Source organism: Manis pentadactyla (genome assembly GCF_030020395.1).
Source record: "Manis pentadactyla isolate mManPen7 chromosome 15 unlocalized genomic scaffold, mManPen7.hap1 SUPER_15_unloc_1, whole genome shotgun sequence".
In the NCBI taxonomy this organism is placed as follows: domain Eukaryota; kingdom Metazoa; phylum Chordata; class Mammalia; order Pholidota; family Manidae; genus Manis; species Manis pentadactyla.
Window position 1 is genome coordinate 185231 of NW_026644588.1, and position 13073 is coordinate 198303.

Below are 13073 nucleotides of genomic sequence, written 5' to 3' on the forward strand. Positions count from 1 at the left end.
CCTTGTGGGCGTTCATCCTGCTCCTGACGGGTCGTTGCCCAGCGCCCTTGGGACCCGAGTGCTGGGTTGGGACAGCTTTCCAGCAGCTTCCGCGGGGCCAAGCCGGGAGGGTAGTGAGGAGCCGTGATCCCCTGTAGCGGGGTGCCCTCCACACGTGCCCTCCGCCCCCGCAGGCGCCCCGGGCCTTGTGCTTGCTTAAGCTGTGGAGACTGAGGCCGGCAGTGCCGCGGCCGGCGGGTGGGCACCCGCCCCAGGGAGCCCTGGGGGTCGGCTGAACCCGCAGGACTTTCCCCCGTGCTGATGGAGCCGGCGTGGGTGGGTGGAGGGCGCCCATCTGCTCTCTCTCCCTCGAACCCTCCCCACCATGGCCCGAGACGCCCTTCAGAGCGGAGCAGGGTGTCTCTGGACATTTCCGGTCCACCTCTCTCCCTATGGGGACCCTGGGGTCACTCCACACCCAAGTCCCTGAGTCATGATCAGGGGTTATGTGGGAAGGTTCTCATTTATGGATTCCAGTGGGACAAGGTGTAAAAAGCTGTTTCAGGCATAAGTACCAGGATGTGCAAATGCTTGGAGGGTGGGCTGAGCTGGGAGTGTTAAGGGAACTGCACTCTTATGTCTGGTGGATGGGGTCAGGCCTGGAATGGACGCCTAGGAGCTTGGCCTGTACTCTGAGGATGGTGGGAGCCACAGAAGGTTTGGAGCACAGGAAGGAGGTGATCTGACTCAGGTGTTAGCACACTCCCCGTGGCTGCAGAGTGGGAAACAGGATGGGGATGAGGGAGCAGAAAGCGAGGCTCATAAGGATGCTGCTAATAAATCATGTGAGTGATGGTGGCTTGGCCAGAGTGGTGACTAGAGTTGGGAGAAGTGGTTGGATTTTGGATCTGTCTTTTAAGTTAAGCCAGCCAAGTTCTATGTTGTGGAGGGTGACAGAGGAGTGGAGGAGACAGGGATGTCCTCGTGGATTCTGGCCTCAGTAACTAGAAGGTGGAAGTGTGTTGACTGAGCTGGGGAAGTTGGTGGTTGGAGCAGGTTTTGGGAAAGATCAGGAGGTGGATTTTAACCATGGTGAGGCTGAGCTGTCCCAGGGACTCCCAGGTAAAGGTGCTGACTGAGCAGCTGGGCATGCAGGTCTAACTGATGCTGAGGAATTTGGCTTAGAGGCATCCAGTCAGCAGCAGCCAACCAGTGAAGTGAGGGAGCTCTTGTTCAGATTTAGGAGGGGGGATCTTTAGGTCACGGTGATGGATGCCCTATGGGAGCAGCTGAGGACTGGGTGGCTGGCCTGGGCACCAGGGCAGGAGGTGTGGGCATGACCAAGTCAGATGAAGGGAGGAGCAGCTATAAGAGAAGGTGTCAGGCGGGGGGGAGGATCTAGGTCCCTGGGAGGCAGACAGAGGCATATTGTAGGTGGAGGTAGGACGACAAGGGGACAGGGATAGTGCTCATTCACCCCTCTATGGACTCACCAGCCTTTATTGGCCACCCTCTGTGTGGCCTGGAGGTTTCAGTCGGGCTGGAGGATTATCTTTCTCAGCTGGGACTTTCACAGGCCTGAGGTGGGAGGTGGTGGGGCTGGGTTTCAATGTTTTTTAGGAGGAAAGAGGAATACCATAGCTAGTGAGGGAATAATATGCAGCAAGGCAGAGAGGTCTGGAAGTCCCACAGATCCATGTGTTGTCTGGGTAGCTGAGGATTGAAGGTAGGAATAGGATCAACTGCAGAAACTATAAAGGAAGGGCTGACTTCTACCCCTGGCATTTGGGACTTTTTGGTCAATAGGACCCAAGTAGCATGTGCGGTGGCTAGGAGCTATCCGTTCTGTGTGCCAGGGGATAGTGGTGGTGTCTGGAGATGTACAGTACAAAAACTGGTGTATAAGCAGAGGGAGTGTGAATTGATAAGCTAGAGGCCTGTTACCAGGGTCTATGGGAAAACTCTGTGCACACTAGTTTGCAGTTTCTGGGAAGTAGGATCTGGGGACCCTGGGGAATTGCTGGCAGAGGGGAGTGGGACTCCCAGAGCTTAGATGGTATCTATCTGCCCACCTGCCTTCTGTTTGAAGGTCACAGTGATCAATAGGACATGAGGAGACAGTGGAACCCATGGCATTGGAACTTGGGGAGGGTGACCGAGGAGTGTGTTGGGGGAGGTAGTTTGGGGATCAGAGACTGTCCACCAGAGAGGTGACAGGATGTGGGGGCCTAGGCCTAGGCCTGGATGGGTTTATCTGTGTGATTTTTTTTGTTGCTGTTCATTTTCTGCTGCCCTTTGGTCTGGTTGACTTAGCTGTCCCCATCATGGCAGGGCTGGGGGACCTTTGAGGACATGGCCGTGTACTTCTCCCGGGAAGAGTGGGAGCTCCTTGATGAGGCTCACAGGCACCTGTACCGCGGTGTGATGCTGGAGAACTTGGCACTTGTAGCCTCGCTGGGTAAGGCCCTCACCCTCCTAGCCTCCTGTTCCAGGCTCTGTCCCTCCTCTTCTTCCAAGAGCAGCTCTGTTTTTCCACAGTGAACATGGGCACTTCCTCCCCTGGACCATCTGCTGTGTGTGCAGGGCTGGGCCGCAGGCTCAGCCTGTTCCTCCCTGAGGTGCCCCAACAACTTCTGAAGCCTTCTGGGGAAGGGCGCAGGGCTGGGGGTCTCAGCCTGGCTTTCTGAGTCTGTCCAGACTGATGGAACCTCTGTGCCCATATTCTGCCTCCTTTTTCTGTAAGACATTTCCAGGAGCCTGGATGTGCTGTGAACGGCAGACACCAACAGACTCACTGCTCATGGGGACCATTGGGATGTTCCTGTGAGATGTTCCTCAGAGGCTTGACATTGAGATTTTCTTCCTGGTTGCAAAGATGACACAAGCTCCCTTTGTTCTGTCACAGGGTGGGTTGCTCTGAGCTGGGCCTGCCACTTACCTGCCCTGTCTTTTTCCTAGAACTTGCATCTTCCAAGTCCTGTATGGTTATCTACCTGGAACAGGGCAAAGAGCCCTGGGTATCGAATGGGGTAGATGTGTCTCCAGCCACTGCAAGAGAGGCTGGGAGAGGGTCTGGTTCTGGTGAGTGGGAGCGGGGGGTAGAGGTGACATTGGGGCTGGGCTCACAATGTATTGGGCACTGCCCTATGTCCACTAGTGTTTGATTCTGGGGCCAGTAATCCCACCTGCTTGCTTACTCTCACCTTCTTTCCATATCAACATTGTCCCTGGGCTCTCAATGATGGGTGAGCCCCCACTGCTCTGATCTCCATGTCTCCCCAGTCCCCCTTTTCTCCTCCTTTGCAGGGCTACCCCACATTAGCCTATAGTCAATATATTATGAGATGGGCACATACCCTTATATATATTTTCAGCACCAGATGCCCATTTGCAGCTGGATTTCCCTGCACTTGTGCACACCACTCTGTGTCCTCTTTTCCTATCAGAGATCTCCTAGGGCCTGCCTGATTTGGGTCCTGTTGAAAGCTGAGGAGTGAGTTGGAGACCCTGCCTTTCCTCCCAGCCTGACCCCATTCCTATGTTCTCACATATGTGGAGACCTGGCCTTCTGTGGCCTTCCTGGGCCCAGTCCTGCACCACTGGCTCTATTTCTTCTGACTTGATCCTACAGACTCATTCCTGAATGTGTCAAACACACATCTGTGAAGGGACTATCCCCCCTCCCCCAACAACAAAGCCTACACATACTTCACCAGCATTTCTCTGCTTTCAGGTTGTTGGTGTGGAGTGGAGGGATCCCCTCCTGAGCAGGGTGTTTCTGTAAAAGGAGTGCTCTGGTTTGGGATCCTTAAGGCAGGTCCTTCCACCCAGAAGGCCAACACCTGTGACATGTGTGGCCCAGTGTTGAAAGACATATTATATCTGGCTGAGCACCATAGAAGACACCCTAGGCATAAACCATATAAGGGTGAGGCATGTGGGAGAGGGGTCTGGCTCACTGTAAACTTTCACCAGTACCAGAAGGAGCATGGTGGAGAGAAAACCTTCACAAGCAATGAGTTTGATAAGGATGCCCTGAGAGCCATAACTTCCTCCAGCACCAGGCCATCCACAGTGAGGTGAAGTCATGCAGGAGCACTGGGCACAAGAAGGCCCTCCCAACCATCTCCAATGGCCAGCAGCAGGAAGGGAGTTCACACTGCACAGAAGCCCTTCAAGTGTAGCAACTGTGGGAAGTCCTTCCTGAAGGCCTTCGTGCTCCTCAACCACCTGATAACTCATGCCAAAGAGAAACCATTCAGATGCCCAGCAGGTAGAAGTGACCCCAAGGAGAACTCAACCCTTGTTTATCACCAAAAAATTCAAACTGGAGAAACACCCCATGTATGTAAAGAATGTGGAAAGACCTTCAGCCACTTGCTTAAACTAAGGATGCATCAGAAAAATCACATTGTAATAATGGATCACAGTTGCAGTGAATGTGGGAAAGCCTTCACCCGCAAACACTCACTCATTTAGCACTAGAGAGTTCACACTGGAGAAAGGCCTTATGAGTGTGGTCAGTGTGGGAAAGCCTTCACTTGCAGCTTCCATGTTGTTAGGCACCAGAAAGGCCTTATGAGTGCAGGCAGTGCTGGCAAGTCTTTAGCTGTATCTCAAACTTTGTTGAGCACCAGTAAATACACACTGGAGAAAGGCCTTATGAGTGCAATGAATGTGGGCAAGCATTCATTAACAGCTACATCTTGCTCGGCACCAGAAATTTCGCAACACAGAAAGGCCTTCTGCATGCAGGGAATGTGGGAAAGCCTTCCAGCAAACATCTAAACTTATTCTGCATCAAAGGAGTCATACTAGGGAAAGACCTTATAAGTGTAACCAACGCAGAAAAGCCTTCAGTTGCCCCTCCAACCTTGTTCCACATCAGTGAATTCATACTGGAGAAAAGCCTTATGAGTGTCCCAAATTTAGGAAAGCCTTCAGTCAAAGCTCTGCTCTCATTCAGCACCAGAAGGTTCACACCAGAGAAAGGCCTTACGAGTGCAGGGAATGTGGAAAAGGCTTCGGCTATAGTTCTAATCTTGTTAAGCACTGGAAAGTTCACACTGGAAAAAGGCCTTATGAGTGCAACCAATGTGGGAAAGCCTTCAGTAAAAACCCCATCCTCAGTCAGCACCAGAGAGTTCACACTGGAGAAAAGCCTTATGAGTGTAACAAATGTGGAAAAGCTTTCCGATACAGCTCAAACCTCTCTAAGCACCAGAAGGGTCACACTGGAAAAGATCCTTCTAAGTGCAGCAGACATAGGAGCACCTTCAGCCAGAGCTCCAGCTACACTAAGCACCAGAAAGGTCATACCAGAGGAGGGCCTTAGGAGCATGGCAAAGGTGAAAAAGCACAAACTATCTGGGGATTCTCCTTGTTCACCTTAAAAGGACTCATTCCTGAGAACTTCAGTAAGGGAACCTTTAATAAGAGAGCCGTCAGCCAAGAATTGGAACTTGAACATCCCAACACCCTTACGGGGGGACTGCCTGTGAGGGCCAGATAAGTGGGAAGCTTCCAGGAGCTACATTGCACTTTCTAACTTGTCCAGTTGCTTTGCCATATTATGCCACTGCCAGATGCCATCTCACTTCTGCCAACTGGCAGGTGCCTATGGCCTGTGCCTGTCAGCATACTCAAGGAAGGCAGACCTTGTGCTCTCCTTCCCTGGAGGGAGCCACGAGTGATGGGAGCACTTCAATGTGGCACCATTTTCCAGCTGTCCCATTCCCAGTGGGTCAGGCAGGAACCCGCAGTTCTCTCCAGGAGGATCTGGACTGGAATCTCAGGACTTCAGAGGTTTCCCTTTGTCAGGGGCATTGTTAAATATACAGATGATGTCCACAGTGGATGTATCAAATCTCTAGCCTAACCCTGGAAATGCCTGCCTCCAGTGTATGATAATAAAGGCCTTATTGTTGAGGCCACCTTTATTCCCAGGACTCCATCCAATGTGTGTGGGGAAAAGATTGAGAACAGAATTGGGTTCTAATAGTGTAGAAAAAGGGAATCACTTTTGTGGGGGCCTCCAACTTTAACAGCAGGATGGCAGATAATAGCTTTCAGTCTAGTTTAACCTAATTTGCCTTCTGGCCCAAGGCCTCCTGGGACAGACTGAAGTCCTCTGGGCCGAATCTGTGTCCTGGATGCCAGGACTACCCTTTGGGACCAAAGCTTTGGGGATTGGGTATTTGGTGTAGCAATCTCTAATACTTTCTGGGAAGGGATTGTGTCCCTTATTCCTGGGAATTTCACACATTCCCAATAGTGCTGAGAAGACTGTCTCCTGGGACCTGCCCATGAGTAAGTCTCCTTAAGTTCAGAATCTGCAGGTAGATGTCATTAGATGTAAGATATACAGGGGCCAGATGGAAACAAAAGTGGGTGCAGAAATGCAGGGAGTCAGGGAGACTGGCAAATGGAGGCAATATGGCTGGTGCTGTGCCTGGGCCACATCATACCCACTCACAAGAACTGATTGTGCTCCACTCCATATTCAGTGACATCATAAGTGTAGCTTGAAATCTGACATGATGGAATTTATACCACAAAAATAAGCAAATATCTCTCTGAAAACCAAAGCAAAACTCAGGAAATGATTTGCAGTGTTTGTCAAATTTTCTGACAGTGACCTTGGCCACAGGAGAGACTCAGCTCTGCAGCTCTTGGAAGTCCTGTACACTCTCATCTTGCACACTCTAATCTTGTCTTTTAGAACATATGCAATGCCTCTTTAGAATGGGCATAACCAGCACTGTGCTGCCCACTGCCAGAGCAAATAATCTAAAAGGTGGATTCCTGTAGTTTCCCTGGGCTGTTCACTTCAAGGCCATCACTGCACAGGCAGGAACCCTGGGCCTGATAAAGGAAATCCTGTAGCCCAGGATTTTTGTGGCCCAGCCAATATTCCAGGTAAGTGTGGCGGCCATGGCCTTCATCATCAGATGGTTTTTATTGCCACTGATGCAGGGCTTCTCCAGGCATAAGGTTCAGAGATGGTGGACTCAAAATATGGTTGCCCCATTTTCTGGTTTTCCAAGAGATGCACATTTTTATGTGGAGGCTTGATTTTATAAATGTTAAAAACTATTTCCCAAAAACTTATGTACCAAGTTTATAGGTATATATGCAACCTGTACATATGGACTTTACAATGTGTTCCTTGGTTCCAGGTTTGCCTTTTGCTGGTAGTGTTCATTCCATAGCAGGCAGCAGCTCTGGATGACTCTCCTGAGGTAACAGGGAGTGCCCTGGACTCAGGCGATCCCTTCTGGGTATAACAGTTGTCTTCCACCAACATGGCAGGGGCTTGGGATCAGAGTTAAATTCCAGTTGAACTGTGCTACCTCAGGTGTCCCCAAGCAAAGGTTAAACATGGACCATCGAGAGTTGAATTCCTTGTACCTGTAGAGTCAGCTATGATCAGACAGATCTCATAGCACTATCCCAGTGCATGGGTGAAATCTTTTATCTGTTTTCTACCCTTCCCACCAGGGCTCTGTGTACACCAGCCAACTTACTGGAACCTCAGATTTCCCTGGTAATGCCGGAATGTACCAAACAAAGGCTTGTTGGTTCTGAGTATTTGATCTCCCCAGAGTACCAGCTTCTGTGGAGCTCAAGTTCTCCCCAGCATTATGAAGTACCCAAGGACCACTGGTCTGCTCAGGGCCTCCTTCCTTGGTGTAACAGTTGCATCCCACCAACATGGAAGGGCTGCTTGGGATCAGAGTTAAATGTCCAGCCGAGCCATGTGGGACTCAGGCCTCCAAGAAAGGTACAGCAGACATTGGACATCAGAGCTCAATCCCTTGCATCTAGAATGGTCAGCTATGTGTAGACCTTGTGAAATGAAGTATTTTGATAGAGTTCTTGGTGAAGAATCAATTTGGTAAAGTGTGCCTGATCTGAACCTGACTTCTTGTCTCCCTAAAAGGGCTCTGTGCTAGGCAGCTGGCCTTCTGTGTGTGTGCACAGTCTGTGTGTGTGTAATTGTGTGAACGTATGTGCATGTGTCAGAACATCCAAAACACAGTCCTTGTGGCTCTGAGCATCTACGAATTGGGGCTACTGACATTCATCTTGACCTTACAGGAAAGTGGCTGGTGAACTAGCCAGAGAAAGGCACTGTTGAGTGATGGCTGGAGGCAGCCCTTTTGATGTTTGAACCCCCGATTCTCTAAGTGCCTGAAACCAGATGCCAAGTGGACTATGTGTTCCATGTACCAAAACTGGCCAGGCAGTTCAAAGGGGAAAAGATAATATTTTCGACCAATAATATGGAACAATTGAATAGCCATACACAATCATGACAACAAACCCGTACCCTTACCTCAGGTCATATGCAGGTATTAACTTATAATTGATCATAGTCATAACAGTAAAGCCATAAAACTTCTAGAAGGAAGTATAACGACCTTGGATTTGTTTGATTTCTAAATATAAAAAGCATGACAAGATAAATCAATGACATGAAATTTTTTACCTTTTGCTTTTCAATATTCACTCTCAAGAAAATGAAAATGCAAGCCATCGACTGGGAAAACCATCTGCAAAACAAATTCTGACAAAGGACTTGAATTTAAACTATATAAAGAATTCTTACAACTTAATGAGACAAATAGTCTAATTTTTAAAATTTGGCAAAAGTGACTTTAATGCTTACTCCACTAAAGAAGATATATGAGTGGCAAATAAGCATGTCTTCCACGTAAAATCTCGTCCATGTTATTTTACTTAAAGCTCACAACACCCTCCCAGGTGTTCTGGAGATAGTGAGATGGTTAAGAGCACAAACTCTAGAGCTACACGCTGTACGTTCATGTCCTACACAGCTGATAATTAGTTGTGTGCTCTTGGACAAATTACAATGTTTCAGTGCTTCTGTTTCCCCCATATTTAATGGATGATTTGTATGTCTGTGGCAGATGGCTGTGGCAGATATTAAAGTATACAGGTCCCGAGAAACTCTGCATACCCTCACCCCACATGGATCAGTCACCAAGAAGTCATGGCTAGCCCATAGACAGGGCAATGTCACTCCAGGTTTCCAGTTTCTCCTACTCCCTATTTCTTTGAACCCAGTGTTCACCACCTGGCCCTTACACGAATATAAGGAGGTGACCCTGGTAGGATCTGGTGTCCAAAGGGCATGTCTTCTAGCCTGGGAGAAGAGCTAGATGCGCCTTGACACATGCTGCAGAGCAAGAGGGCAGCAGCCCCCTCTGATCACGGTGAGATTTTCAACCCACTTTTCCCTTCCCCAGGTGAGGGAGTCATCCAAGTCAAAGATTTAGTGAAAGATTTAGAACATATTTTAGCCTTTCCCAGGATGGCATGGGCTAGAAATGCAAATTAGGATACACGTTGGAAAGGAAAAACTATAAGTGTCTTTATTTGCAATAAATTGGTTGCTAGGGGATGGGAGAGGGAGTGGATTTGACTATAAAAGTGCCCGAAGGAAACTTCTGGGGCAGGAGGGAAAGGTGAGATAATAATGGTTGCACAACTCTATAAAATTTACTAAAAAATAAATAAATTGTACATTTATAATGGGTTTATTACACATAAATTATACTTCATTAAGGCTGTTTAACAAACAGGACTAGGGGCTGTTCTTTCTCACTGTCCTGGAGTTCCTGAGCACATTATGATGCCAAAAAGTATCCAGCTTACAGGGCCATAAAAGGAACATGTAAAACCTTTATAATACAAGTGTGGGAGACATACAGGTCTATGGGCCTTCAGACCCTCTGCATACCCTCATCCTGCAAGGGCCCAACCATCAAAGCAGTTTGTCAGGCTTCCCCATGCCCTATTTCCTCACACCCAGTGTTTTTTACTCACCTGGTCCTTGTACATATACAGGTGGGTGATGTATAACCAAAGTCTGGCCTCCAGAGGGCTTCCTTTCAATACTGCTGGCACGGGACACATTCCCTGGAACAGAGACCATCATCCTGCCTTTCCCAGGCAAACTCCAGGTCAGAAGCTTCAGAACACAGGGACTTTCTTTCGGAAACATGGGGTAGAAATAAAAATGACAACCGGACACAGCTGCTCCATGCCTTGCTGCTGTGCCCTCTGTCAGGTGCTATAATGGCTCCAGTAGGCAGTCTGGGAGCACATGTTCTGTTATCAATTCACTCCGTCCACTAAATAGGACCCCAATATTAGAGAAGAATTAATTGGTGATGTATTTATTGTCAAACAGTCCAGAGCAGTCTGAGTTCATGGTACCAGGGCTGGGTGATGACAGGCAGGCATAAAACTTGTATGAGTACTTGAGATGCTCAAGGAAGACATCATGGATGTCTAATGTAGAACATACAATGTCCACGAACAATGGGAAACTTACTGAGAAGCCCCCCAGAAACCATCCCATCAGGCTCCTTGCTCATGGCATCATGTCCGTCCAAACTCAAAGTCATGGGTAAGCATGATGCCATTCCAGTGGGTGCAGGACCACAACCATCCTTCTAGGGGAATTCAAGCAGGGATCAGGGGGCTGTTTGCAGTCAGCATCAGTGTATTTGGAGGTGACCATCAAATACAGAAAGGCTTCATCCGCAGGGCCCAGCAGTGCAATGCTCTCCCAAAGTTCCTCAGCAGGTCACAAATTACAGTGTGGCCCCTACTAGCTTCCCCCACATGCAAGACAGTTATGGAGTGTCTCTCCAGGTGGAGGTCCTAAACAAGGTCCAACTTGTGACTGAAGCCTACTCAGGCAGGGTCCTTCTCAGGTGTTATTTTATGTGGAGTAAGGCTTATTTTAAAATAATTTTTTTTAAGGCAGCTGAAAACTTTACTACATTCACTGCTCTGAAAAGGCTTTTTTTTTTTCAGGTGAAGTTTCTGGTGTTGGGCAAAATGGGAACTGTGGCTGACAGCTCTTCTGTGGCAGCTGTACACATAAATGCTTTCTTCAATGTGCATCTTTCTATGCAAATAAGGCAGGAGCTGCAGCCTTTTGCTTCCCTACTTACTACTCACGATGTAGTAATTTAGTGCTGCAAAACAGGATCAAATCTGTGAGAGGAGCTTTCCAACATTAGCTGTACTTTTATGCCTTTCTCCAGTGGGGATTGTGTGGAACAGGTTGATATTTTCCTGAAAGCTTTCATTTAATTATTGCATTTGTACAACTGTTCTCTGGTTTGAATTATTTGTGCTAAAGAGAGCAGAGCTCTGAACGGAGGTGCCTACATCCTTTGCACTTATGAGTCCTTTAACAGTATGAATGTTTTTATGCAGGGAGAAATGCAGATTTTTTCTCAAGTATGGGCCACACACTCTGCTCTTATAGGGGAGGGATAAAAATTCTGGTGGCAAAAAATCTGGTGCTCAAAGGAAATAGAGCTCCGCCTACAGACTTTCCCACCTTACCACACTTGTAACATTCAAAGATGTGAATATACTCCTTTCTCAGATGGAGACAGGTGAAAGCCTTCTCACCTTCCCAGTGTACTTGGGACTTTTTCCCACTCTGTGAAGTTCTTTGCTGGTAGAAAACAGTTGCTTCTCCCTAAAAACCTCTGCTTATGATGTACATTTATCAGGTGTCTCTTCAGTGTCAATTCTCTTTAAATTCTGCAAAATTTGTCGTTGGGAGGACCTCAGCGTCTGATAACAGGCAGTACTGTGCAGTGAGGATAGTCCAGGCCTGGGATTATCAGCACTGTGCCCACCTTCCTTAGAGGGAACAAGCCAGTCTCATGTAGGAACTGATTTCCAAGAACTATTTAAGGATACGTATCAGCTCCTGACATGTTAAGAGGAAGCCAATAGTGGTGGATCTGGCCATAAGAAGGGAGAAAAAAGGATGAGAGGCAGAAGACAGAGAGGAGTCAGCCAGAAGACAGGAATCAGAGGAACACAGAATAGTGTCAGAAGGGGGTCAGAAAGAAAAGAGACATAGCTACTCAATGTTGCACCAGATGAGAGACCAGCCCATTGTCACAGGCCCTCCCACACCTGTATTTCACTCTCCAGGACTGGCCCTCCATGGGCATCTCTGGTCATGGACTGATTCAGGCTGCCCTGTCCGCCAGCCAGGTTTCCTTGCCATGTTCAAGTTAGGTGATCACACCGCACAGGATGGAGGCAGTAATTCTCAGGGCAGATCAAGTGGTTAATGAGAGGTCAACCCCAAATCAGTGTTTTACCCACCCCATTACAGACCAAAGTGGGTGAGGATCACCTGTGCATCTGGAAGAATGGAACCTCACAAAATGAACAAGAGAAAACCTCACTGGAAAAGTTCACTGGCCCCACAATGACCGTGTCAGTGCCCATGACACCAGTATGGGGGCAGACAGGAAACTTCAACTGGGCTGAGGAGATGTGATAGAGGGGACAAAAAAGCCACAGACTATGACTGAGTCACTTGGCCAAAAAATAACCCACCTGGACGTAATCTACTATGCAGGCTGTGATACTTTTGATCCCTGACCATGGTTGTCAAGGTCCCAAGGCAAAAATTGTTGGGGCTGTTTATACAGCAACACATGGTCCAGCAGCACATCCCACAGAGTGGCTTGACCTGCTGAGAACAGCACCACATCATGGCAGAACCCCACTGGGCCTCACGGAGGAGACCCACTTTTTCCGAAAAAGGTGTGGGACTTTGTTCCCAAAGGTCACTGGCATCCCAAAAACAGCAGCCAGAAAGGGGCAGATGGTTGTGATCTTAGGACTGGGTATGGGATCTGGAACCCTGTGTCCTGCCAGCCACCTCCCCTTATGTCTCCCAAACTCCCCTGACACACATACTCGCCCTCTATTATCTGAGTGCCTGGGCACTCCTGGATGTGTGCTCTCCCCAGATCCACAGGTCTTTGGATAGTGCTTCTCTTTTTCTGCACCCATCTCCTCCACCCTGCTTAGTCTAGACACCCTGTCCACAAGACACCACCTAAGACTCTCCTTCCAAGATTCTATTCTCAGGCCTTTCCCCAGTCCAGGCCACCAGCACACTGCAGCCTGGACATCCAGAGGCCAAAGTGGAACTCCCTGTGTGTTCCCCAGTGCATGTGTCACCTCCCCCGACAGATGTCCAGACAGCTCAGGCCCAACACCTAACAAATACA

General features: G+C 48.7%; 1 pseudogene; it reads left to right on the top strand.

Moving 5' to 3' along the window:
- The first annotated feature begins 418 nt into the window (after nucleotides 1-418).
- LOC118920336 (zinc finger protein 132-like) lies at nucleotides 419-6708 on the top strand (annotated as a pseudogene).
- The last annotated feature ends 6365 nt before the right edge of the window (nucleotides 6709-13073 follow it).